Genomic DNA, 12,723 nt, shown 5'->3' on the forward strand with positions numbered 1-12,723 from the left:
CGGTTAAAACAGCTCCTTTTTGAAAATGTTTTCGATGAGTGATGGGTCGCTTTGTTTTGCTCTAATTGGTGCTTTTCTCCAATGTCATGCAGTCGTATTTATTCAGCTTTTATTTCTTGTGTACTTGCATACTGGTATTAGTTTAGTCCCACAACCTGCGATATAATGATCCGCTGTAGCACCTACTCCACTTTTATGTTTATGTATCTATGTCATTCGGATCTTCCCAAGTTGTACAATGTACTGTTGAGATACCGAATTCAAATAAATCAATACCATACCATACCAACGACACTCGGCGGGGCATCAAAAAAGTGTCATTATTTGCGAAGTGTTGTTATACCCGAAGTCTCATTATATGTGTTACAGTTGTATTATAGTTGCTCTGAGCACGGCTATGCTGTCGTTATTCGCGAATTGTCGTTATATCCGCAGTCGTTATTAGCGAAGTTGACTGTATGTACATGTTGCAGTGTCTGCTCTAGGATTGTAGGACAGCCGGGTACACGTGTACCTGGCGCAACCATTTCAACCAGGTCGGAGCCGGGTATACATGTACCTGGCGCTGTCTCACCAGCCGAGTCACATGCTAACTGGTTGGTTGGTTTATTTTAATTCGGACAATAAACGGGAACTAGGCCCAATGATATAAAGGCGAATGGATAAGCCGCATTTAGAAAAGAGAGGACAGGAACTAGAAAATTACGAAAGAAGAAGAAGTATCTGACACATACAAGCCATGTAGTTAGTCATTTCAAATTTAGAAAGTGTAAAGTACAAACCGGGTCACAGGTGAGCCGGTACTATATTTTCAACCGGGTCCAAGCGCCGCCCAACCGGGCGGCTCACCCGGCGCTGGAGCAGACACTGATGTATATGTATGTGTATATATGTGTGTATGTGTGTGTGTATGTGTGTGTGTGTACTAGTATGTGTGTTAGTATGTGTGTGTGTGTGTGTATGTGTGTGTGTGTATGTATATAAGTATGTGTATATCTGTCCTTGCTCACATTTATAAAAGTATTGGTGTTACAGGTGACTGCTAGGAGTATTCACAACAAACAGCCAGGGAGTTGAACTTAGCCCTGCAGTGAGTGGAGTTCATTGTTAACAACACAACGCCAAGTTATGTGTCAAGCTTCCATATCTCTTGGTATTTGTATGAAAATCACTCGTTTTGTTCTATACACAGTAGTAGAGTGTTGTTCAATGCAATGCAATCCACTGGATCAAGTTAACACACTCCAGCTCTACACCATTCTCTAGCCATGTACTCACTGCTATAGACATGTATACCCTACACACAACCGCCCCCCCCCCCCCCCCCACACACAACCCCCACCCACATCCACCCACAACCAACTCCCCCCCCCCCCCCCCGACATCCACAACCCCCACACCCCACCACACCCCTCCCCCTATCCCACACCCCCTCCCCCCTCCCCCCCCCCCCCACACACATAACTCCCCCCTCCCCTCCCAGCCCCCCACACACACGACCCCGGCCACACAACCACACACACACACAGTAGGCATCGGCGGATTATGCCGGCATAATTTGTTGGTTGAAAATTTGGAGCATAATTTTGCATCCTTTCGGAGGTAGGAGCATAACTGAATGATTGTATCACAGTTCTAGTATGTAGGCTACACAATTGTGTACAATGCACCTGATCAGTGCTGGTGGTCTGCATGGTAAAGGGTTCGGAGGTCATTCAGATAGTGTTTTCAATGAAAAGCAGGGTAGAAATCATGGAAATACATTAAATTTTTGTGTGCTCGAACTCATCTTCTCAAAGTTCTTTCTCACCCTGATACAGTACATGTAGCAGAAGATGCCAGTGAATCAGCCTTTATCAGGTATCCCCGGGGCGGACGAGAATAGTGATGGGTAGTCCGTAAAACTCCGCGCACATGTACACTATGCTTGTTACGAAGTCATGACGTCTGGATCTTGGCAGCTATGACTGTGCAGGCTATGGGTATTGCTCTAAGGCCACCCAGAATTAATTCGTTGTTTCGGGTCACCCGACCGACCGTCTTTATTCACCCGACCGCAATTTGTTTTTTAGTGCATGCAAATGTGCATGACTACCTTGTATGTAGACTATGTACACACGCGACCCAAAATATATAGCAGTCCAGACATCGACCTCAGAGTCAGAAGCAGCCAATTGACAGTATGCAGCACTTGGTGACGACGTTGTCTTCTATCTCCGATTCGCAATCGGTCCTGAAACAGCATCAGCTCTGCCACGGCGTCGCTCATTGACAGAAGTTTTCAAGGACTTCAGCGAGAGCTGCTCGTCGGACTCATTTGCCAGCGAAGCCAAGATCTGGTCCTGGAAGGGACCTGGATCTGATGGGACAATGGCTACGCTGGATCGACTACAGTCAGATTTGATCGACTGGCTTGATGGAGAAAAGCTATTCGATATGCACAATTGTACGTGTATGCACATGCCCGCAACTAAAATAAAAAATAAAATAAAAAATAAACCCGACCGACCGACCCTAGTACAGATGAGTGAAGTGACCCGAAACAACGAATTTATTCTACGTGGCCTAATAATTAAAAACAAATAGGTATAGTTGATGTTCGATAATGATGGAAGGAGAGCTGGAGCTACGGGAGAGATGAGTTGATTATGAGAATTCGCAGGGTTAGAGTGACATCGGTTGGACGAGTATGACGATTACGAATACAGTTGAACATGACAGTTTTCAAAGGTAAGGAAAAATCTTTCACAACAAAAGAAGTCAACTAATGAATAGAAGAAGTAATGTTTTCTCTTTTCCATGTTGATCTCTAGAATGCATGGACACCTTGGTAAGGGGATATTCATGAATTTGTTTTACTTATGGCCACTTGCAAGTACGAAAAATGCACAATTTTCAGAAATTTCAGGCTCCATAAGCACAACAAAGTGAATATGTATCCCCGCGTGCCAAAGCATAATATGAGGATTTTGCGAGCATAATGCGAGAATTCATGAAAGCATAATTCCATGATTTTGCGGACATAATCCGCCGGTGCCTAACACACAGACACCCCCCTCCCCCCCCCCCCCCCCCCCCCCCCACCCACACACACAACTCCCCTCCCCCCCCCCCCCCCGCCCACACACACACATAACCCCCGCCCACACCCCCCCCCCCACCCCACATCCCCCCCACACCCCCCCCCCCCACCCACACACACAACTCCCCTCCCCCCCCCCCCCGCCCACACACACACATAACCCCCGCCCACACCCCCCCCCCCCCACCCCACATCCCCCCCCACGCCCCCCCCCCCCCACACACACACAACCCCCCCCCCCCACACACACACAACCCCCCCCCCCCACACACACAAAACCCCCCCCCCCAACCCACACAACCCCGACCTACACACACATTTTACACCATTATGACTGTAGCCATGTACTCACTGGTATGGAGATGTATACTATAACACTCCCCCCCCCCCACTCCTCCAGCCACACCCTCACCCCCCCCCCCCCCCCGGCCCAAACACAACCCACAACTCCCCCCCCCCCCCAATAAAACCTACCCCAAACCACACCCCAGCCCCCCCCCCCCTTGCCCACTACCTCAACCCGCCATGTACTTTACTCTCTCAATGGGATTCCATAGACCAGAACAATAATAAATAATTATTATTGGTAGTTTGCAAAGTACCGCTAAGTTTACACAACCAGATGTTTGAGTAGGCAAAGCACAATGAGTTATACCTGGCCCGCAATCGGACATTTTTGCCGGCGTTCTGAAACCGACCCCGTCATAAAACCGGCTGACTGGGTTGGACTGCCTATACACACACAAATTTATCGGAAACGTGTGTGACCAAACCGTCCACATCTTGCAATTTTGTGTATTATTTTGCTGATCCAGCAAACTAGTCGTACAACAAGATATCGGCCGAAAAATCCGACGAGTGTGGGCTAGGCATAAGTTTGCAGTTTCCAAAGCCAGAAATAGAGATTATTCTTCGCAACAAAGCGCCAGTGATTTCCTTTGTACATGCATGCCTGTGTGTGCACCCACTCACTCGTGGTACAGAGCGACACTACACTGTAGTAAACACTATGGTATCTACACCATGCTGTCTACTACTGTAGTGGACATAGAAACATGGTCGATTGACCGGGGCTGGCTGGCCACCTCAGCACAGAGTACAGGATGCTGCCCGCAGTGCACACGTTGATCCGATGCGACCAGCACGCTACAGCGCGTACATGCATGTACACACATGCATGTACACACATGCATGTACACACATGCATGTACACACATGCATGTACACACATGCATGTGTGTACATGCATGTACACACATGTACACACATGCATGTACACATATGCATATTTCCATGTTCACGATACTAGTAGGGATGTCAGCGAACGCACTGCGCAGGCCTCTGCGCATGCATTGCGTCATCGATATTTTGAACGTGATCGCGGCCGACAGAGAAAACATGGCCGCGGTCTTTTTGCACCGCTGGGAGTCGTAAAATTACTGTTCTTCTGTCCCTGCGACCATTCAAATCATACGCGATGCGGAGGACCCACGTACTCACCACGTTCTCCCCGGTCGATTTCTCTGAAAGTTTGCACATCGTGAAACACCAGTATGAGAGGTGTTCAGGCCAATTTTCAAGAGATTTCCCTGGTTGGATCGTTCCAAAATCAGACTTGCATTTCTCGCTCGCGGCCATTTCTTGCGCGATGGAAGCGCCCTGCCCTGGTGAGTAACCAGCATCGCGCCTGGTAGAGAGTTGCTGCAATCACCCCCCTGATGTCTTCCCTGCCATTGTCAGAAGCGATGGACCATGTTTGAGAGTCTCTGGATGCTACTATTCCTCAGCCTAGTTTTCAGCCCATGATTTCGTGCATCTTCTTCACACGATTTATTTTGCAAAAAAATAAAAGTGTTCATGAGTTTTTCTTGTCGGCCGTGCGTAGATGGGCCAGGCTGACCTGCGCAGATGGGCTGCGCAGTGCGTTCGCTGATATCCCTAATACTAGTACTACGGTCTAGTACTGATGCTTGACAACTGTCTGTGTGTACCACTACCTGAGCGGAAGTGTGCACCAGCTGGATAGCTAAATGTGTGAAAATGCTAGCTGCTAGCGTCTAGTAGTGATCCAGTAGTAGTGATCCAGTGCAGCCAGTTCACGATCTGCACCCACACTCTCTTCTGCCATAGTGGAATATCGTCGGTGATTGATTGGAGATCTGCTCCAACACGTGCAAGCATTAAAAATCGGCCGACGTTTTGGCCAAAATATCGACCAGTGGATACATCGCAGAAAAACGAACGACACACCAGGCGATTGTCGCGCTGGTCTTGACGAAATTTCGTAGATGTACGATTCAATTTTGTCCGAAAAGTTTGACTAGTGGTAACGTGGTATAACTATGTTGTAGGTACAGAACATAATATTCGACAGGAAAGCGAAGTGATTGAAAATTGATGCGTTCACAAATCAACTTCGGCTGTGCGAATGAGTTTCCATTTCCTTGTTCGCTGCACTAAAAATGGAAACTTCAACTTTCATTGTAGTTTGAATGAACCCTAATCGGCGAAAACGATAATCGCCAACCTGATCCACATCACGATACAAGTAGTACAGTAGACTTAGTTCTGCTCACACAGGAATCACATTACATAATACACAACACAATACATGCAGGAGCGGATAATCACACGATAGCCTTGCGACAATGGGAGAGGTTCAAGCCTGGAACACTCGAAATAGGAGAAACGCTAGCAGTCACTACTATTAAGTCTTACCGATCTATGCAGTCTTCGAGGCAAAGTCGACAGTAGCGGTGACCACACGGACCACTACGCGGCTGGTCAAGCACCTGGTGACAATGTGAGCAAAGGTACTTCTTCTCGCGAAAGTTCGCGTCCTGGAAAATCTCCGGAGGATATCCTTTTCGTTGAAAAGGTGATTTGCGCCAGGGCATTGCGCCTGGGGGTTTGATCGCCATTGCTCCGACATTTAGCAGACTCGGAGCGAGTGAGCTAGCCCGAATCTCGTTGCAACGCAAGCAAATTTGCTTGTGACTGAAACTATCGAGTAGGTAATGTTTTCTTTTCTGAACTTCTTTCTCTCGCTAGCAGTGTGCGAAAGGTTACTCAGACCAGGGTCGTGAATGTGTGAATCATCTACCATCTACCACACAGTGACAGACTCAGTGGATCTATCATACAGACTACAAGTAGCGAGATTCTGCGCTTGCATGCATGCCCTCCTGTCTTGCCCTGTAGCTGTCCAGACTCCAGACCACGGAGTCGTGTTTATACAACTCCCTGCTCCGCTCCAGACCTGCAAAGTCCAGGTCGCGTGTCAGGTTTGGTCGGGTGTGCTGTACTGTGAGTCTGTCTGTCATTGTTCAGTCCTGCTCAATGAACTCCAGTCGCATCTCTCAAGTACGCGCCAGACGTTGCGCAGCCCTAGACCTGCCAACACCAGAACACTGGGCTGTGAAATGGTAGAGTCTACGAGTCGCGAACTAACATTATTTACTAATCTTCTTGAGTGACCCGGCCGACTGGCTTTCATTGAGCAGCGCTGTAGTATTACTTTTTACCATGGCTAAAAGTTGTTATTTTACCACTCATTCAGTGATGGTTGTCAGACTGGAAATTCGTACTACATGTATAATGTGTTCAATGGTAGATAATGTCATGTAGACCCCTGGTGTCAACCAACATCTATACTACATAAAATATTTGATAACTTTGTGTGTAAAAATGGGCGTTTGTTGTCCAATTACCTAGATTTATGTAAGGAAAATTGGAAGTACTGCCTGACCAGTATCCCCAAGATACAAAATGTAGATCTCAAAACGCTCAAAGCAAAATTTTGAATATTTGAAAAAGTCTACAGGTCTATACCTGTACAATATAAAATACACCATAGACTATAGACTATAGTAGTGTTAGATTTTTTACCATTTTCACACTGCTACATCTACAGTCACACTAAGTAATTATTAAAACAGAGAGGTTCCAGGCTGTCCAAGAGAGTGCTCAATATGTTTTAACTAACTATTATACTGATAGCACTATGCATATGAAGTACATGTTGATCGTGTGAGTACAATGGACCACATATAGCTTAGTGGAGGAAATAATGAACCTTTCGCTCCTTACTAGCCATTTCGCAAAGATGCTCGAAACATTTTTCGCAACTTTTCGATTATTCGGAAGAAATCGCAACTTTGGCAACTTTCTTCTTTTCGCGAACTACATGTACATGTATTTCGCAACTTTCTTCTTTTTCGCTACATACAAAGCGAGCCTACTTAGTACTTGTTGGGTGTTATTTTACCTGACTTGAACTATTCAGGTCTTGTTTTTCTTTCTTGTATATCTGCCCATGACAAAGATCAGCTATTTTCACTTTTTAGACGTGCTGTACGAGTAGCATGTGATACACCATTTGATGCTGAGATTGTCCCGTTGTCCCGTTGCTAGCATTACTTTTAAAATATTCACAATATCACATCTCATTTCCTATTTGTCTTTATCATGTTTATTTATCAAGGCCTGCCAGCTGTTTATCAGTTCTGTTCCCAGCAGTGTCCTCAATTACAGTTACCCGTGCGTCTGATGCATTTTTAAATATTCTCATTCTGCTGTGTTCAATGTAGGCATATCAATGCATACTCGCTCATTTCTCCTCGCCTGCCTTCAGACTCATTTTAGAGAAACAGTAGATCAATATTAGTCACGATAATGTGCATTCCCTTTTCCGTGCACTGGAATGATATACTTCTGAAGTAGGATACATGCAACAGGCTACTGGCATTGTGTAAAGTTGTGCTTCACAGCAGTAAAGGATGTACGAGTTTGCTGTCACTGCACTTCTGCCACATGTATTTCTTCTGCTCCTTTTTGTGTGTTTCTTTTTCACAACAACTCTCTTGCGATTTTAGCCACTTTTGACATTTTTCTGAGAATATGGATGCGACATCAGCAACTAGCACATGATTGGCACTGTTGCGAAAAGCATAAGTTGCGACGAATTATGGCATCTTTGGGAAAGGCGACTCGATACCCTCTATCGATCATGGTGGCAAAAATGGTGCCTTGTTCTATAACTTAGTATAGATGCAAGTCTAGGAATATAATATTATGGTCATAATGAATGTAAGAAAAGGTCAGGTGAACGAGTTTCACAAATCACAATCCTCACCCTACCGTCATGTACATGTAGCTCTATTTGTCAGTCCAACCCGCCTGTACGTTTGACTCTAGTAGTACTACTATGACTTGTCAATGAAACTGACATGTCAGCTCACAGACACAGGGTCCCAGGGACTTCCCCTATCGAGCCCTGCTGCTGCATCATGCACATGTCTGTGTCTAGTTCCTACACTGCACACGTAGAATATCTACAAGTTACAATAGTCATGCAGTCTGTCATCACGGCTTATCACTACAATCATGTAACACCTGCTTGATCACCGCTGCAATCTGGAGACAGAGAGGGATTATTTTTGTAGTGAGTGCACCTTCTAGGCCTGGGCGGATAATGCTAGTTATTTTGCGGGATAATGCTAATGGCAATGCCGGAAAAACTGTATCATAATGCTACTTATAATGCTGCTGTTCCTCTGTAATGCGAGCAATTCACCAGTAGTATGTTTGGAAAAATGGCTTGGTTTGGGCAGTATTGTGCACGTCTCGTAGTTCTGCGCAGACGGCATGGAAAATGCTAGAAAATCATGATCATACTGCTAATTTTATGCTGCTATTGGTCCATAATGCCAGCAAAACCGCAATAGTAGGCATGGAAAATGGCTTAATTTGGACAATCCTATGCAGGTTGTGCAGTTCTACATATGCATGTATGTACAAGGCATGTAACGGTCCATTTTTTGTAGCGGCCAAAACTTCTATAATTATTGAGTAAAACAGAGAGGTTCCAGGCTGTCCAAGAGAGTGCTCAATACCGAGTGGTAGAGCTGGTTCAAACAATAGGAGGACAGAGGAAGTGTTTTTACTCAGAGTTTCACGCATTAAGCGATCATCAGAAAACAGTAATTTGAAATCTGGATCAGTATTGGTTTATATCCTCACAAAGCAAAGTGTAAATAGCTGCAGTGCAAAGCGTGAATGACAACAGTGGTGAAAGGTGACAACCACTGGAGCTGGTTGTCTCTTACTTAATTAGGTGATGGCTGTAGCTGGTTTAAAGTTCCGAAGGTAGTACCTATTCTCATGGCGACACTTCGACACAAGCTCACTCCTTTTGTTGAGAGAGAGGTGCTTGGGTGCTTGCGCGATTGCCAATTTCTCTGCCAGGCACAGGTTGCACCTTTTGCTTTTGTTGCTGTAGGCCGCTGCTCTGCGGTGTACCGCCCATTGAATGCTGCATGCCTTCCCTTCATCCTTTTTGGTCCAGACGTACTGCGATAGGCGGGTGTCCTTCTCGTGTTGTCTGTGGCGGAATGAGGATTGGTGGTTATAGTAGCGTTGTGTGAATGTTGTTGCTGTTAATCCAGTATATTCCTTCTTCTCCATACCTGCGGTGACTCTTGCCTTATATACGATACTCTCCGTTAGACACGCTCCGTCCAGTGGACACGAGTCTTTCGCCCGACAGTTACAAGTCCTGGTATCGTTGTCACCTCCGTTAGCTTGTTTCTTGGGTCGTAGAATCGTGTTATTGTGTTGCTTGATGATAGTGGCCATATTCTGCATGCAACTGTAGCTAACCTTTACAGAGTTCCGGTTGAAGATTTTGTTGAGGCTTGAGCCTTTGGGGAAGTGTTTGGCCACTAGCTGGAGGAAGCGATGTCCAACGTTGGTGGCGACGTTCTTGCTAAATGGTGGGTTGAACCATATGATGTTCCGAGGGCGATTCCTTTTCTTCTTCTTCTTTGTCTCGTCCGTTTTACGCTCGTCAAAATACTGTACGTTCTCCCGGTTTTTAATTATTTAGTATAAAGCCACTTTTGTGGAAATGTAGTGTTGTAATGCTAGCATAATGCTCGATGCAAATCGCACACTATAATGCTACTAATATGTGTGTGTGTTTTGTGTGTGTGTGTGTGTGTGAGTGCGTGCGTGCGTGCGTGCGTGTGTGGATGTGGTTGTGTGTGTGTGTGTGTGTATGTGTGTGTGTGCTACGTGTATTCACAAAGAAATACTTGTTACGGTGAATACAGTAGTGACCGTAGCCTGTCCGTCTGTCCGACCCGCTAATGGCGCGTTCAGACTGGCGTGAATAGCCGCCGGAAAGCTGCAGCGTAATCCCGGGAATCTCAATCACACTGCACGTGTATCCCGCTGGTATGGCCAGTACATGTGAAGCTTCGACATTTGAAAAATTTGAGTTGACTAAGTTTGAGTTGGATATCAAACGCCATCAACAACTTACGCCAACTACGCTCTGGGAAGAAGGCTGCGCCTGTGCGTCTTGCTGACGCAGACGGCAGAATCATGGCAGACATCTCATGGAATCTTAATGCCTTTAATGAATATTATGAATCGGTATTTTACACTGATGGCCAGCCACTCGACCTCAGGCAGCAATCGAATGAGGAAGATCCATTCACAATCGAAGAAGTACGGTCTGCAATTATCAAGCAGAAGTCTGGTGGTGCTGTCGGTCCTGATGGTATCAGTGCTGATGCTTTGAAGTCAGCTAAAAACCTTTTCGCACCCTGGCTGACGAATTTCTTCAACGCTGTTCAAGCTACAGAGTACTGTCCTGACGACATGCGCTGCGGCCTCATCGTTCCCATCTACAAAGCCGGCAAGCCTCTAGGACATCCAAAAAGCTACCGCCCCGTTATGCTCCTTTCCGTCGTCCGTAAGATCTTGACGTCAATACTCACTCGACGACACACACTCCATGTGCAGTCATACGTGGCAGAGAGCCAAGCTGGTTTCCGCCCTGGCAGATCGACCACGGATGGTGTCTTTTACGCCAGGACGATGTGTGAGCGCGCACTACTTGGCGACTGGTCATATTCATCGGCACTATTGGACTTCAGCGGTGCGTTTGACACTGTCATTCGTCAGGTTGCTCTGGAGAGGTTAGCCACTGCTGGCGCACCAACGTCCACCACTGCAGTCCTAGTATCAAACACAACAGCCCGCACGAAGCTTGGTAAACAACTAAGCAAACCATTTCCAACAAACATCGGCGTCGTCCAGGGTGACCCAATGTCACCAATAATGTTTATAACTTACGCCGAAGGTTCCATGCGTAGGATCCGAGAGCAAGCTCTACCCGCGTCAGACCTACCAGCAACTTTCACACAATACGCAGACGACACCACTGCCCATCAGAACGAGCGATCATCTGTGGAAGAAACCGTCCGTGTGTGTGAACCCGTTTTCTCGGATGACAATCTGAAGCTGAACGTGGCAAAAACTCAATATTTCACTGTGACCAAGGAAGATGATTCCTGGAAATCGGTGAAGCTGCTGGGGAGTATGCTAGGCACAGCAGAAGACATAGCAGCTAGAGTGTCTGCTGCAAATCGGGCATTTGCAGGCATTCCATGGAAACGCCACAACCTGAATTCCAGGCTGTGTATGTTTTCCTGCCTGATATTGCCTGTCTTGCTGTATAATTGTGCGCTTTGGACCTTATCGCAAACATTAACCGACGTCGTCAATGTATGGCACCGGAAGAAACTACGTACCATCATTGGTATCACGTACCCACAACGAATCTCGAACACAGCGCTGTATGCCAGAACCGAGCAGACCCCACTATCCCAAGTCTGCAGGCAACGGAGACTGCTGTGGTTCGGCCATGTAGTGAGGGAAGGCGAAGAATCGTCCTCTTTCCAAGCCCTCCTAATGTCGATCAACACAACAGACATACGACGACCCCGAGGACGGCCACGTCTGAGATGGATCGACGTTGTCAAGAAAGACTTACAATGCATTAATCTGTCGCTTCTGGATGCTGTGCAATCTGCTTCTGATAGAGCTGCTTGGCTCGAAATTGTTAACAGATGCGTTGACCTCATGCAATGAGTGAAATGCGAACTGTCATTATTATTATTATTATTATCAAAATAAACTAATTCAGTCTGTTGAGATGCTGGATCATTGTGCATTTGCTTGTGCTTGTCGACGGAAAGAATACTATGTCCGGAGTGTTTGGTGCTTGGGTGGCATTCATCCGCTCCGCGATCAGAGTATGCTTCTCGTTCGCAGTAACGTTTTGCCTGCAGAGCGGCCCGCAAAAATCACCACGTACAGCTCCATGAACTCCCTCTCCATTGCTGAGTCGAACAAAGATTTCGGCATGATGGGAGAAGTAATTCGTTGGTAGTCTAGAAGTCAAAACTCAAAACTCAAAAGCATGCAGTCAGACTGCAAGAGTAGAGGCTGAAATAAAACGAAAAGACGGAACATGTGCTGCAAGGATATCAAAAGCGCTCCGCGTGCCGCCGGAATCTGCATTCCACTGGCCTGCAGAGTGGTGGGAAACCTTTTCCGTGTTTACGCTGGCGGGAACGTCACGTGGGCGATTCACCTTGACAACTTTCACATTCGGCTTGTTTTTTACGCCAGTCTGAACGCGCCCTAAGGGCGCGTTCAGACTGGCGTAAAAAACAAGCCGAATGTGAAAGTTGTCAAGGTGAATCGCTCACGTGACGTTCCCGCCAGCGTAAACACGGAAAAGGTTTCCCACCACTCTGCAGGCCAGTGGAATGCAGATTCCGGCGGAA

Source organism: Sycon ciliatum, chromosome 7, assembly GCF_964019385.1.
Source record: "Sycon ciliatum chromosome 7, ocSycCili1.1, whole genome shotgun sequence".
In the NCBI taxonomy this organism is placed as follows: Eukaryota; Metazoa; Porifera; class Calcarea; order Leucosolenida; family Sycettidae; genus Sycon; species Sycon ciliatum.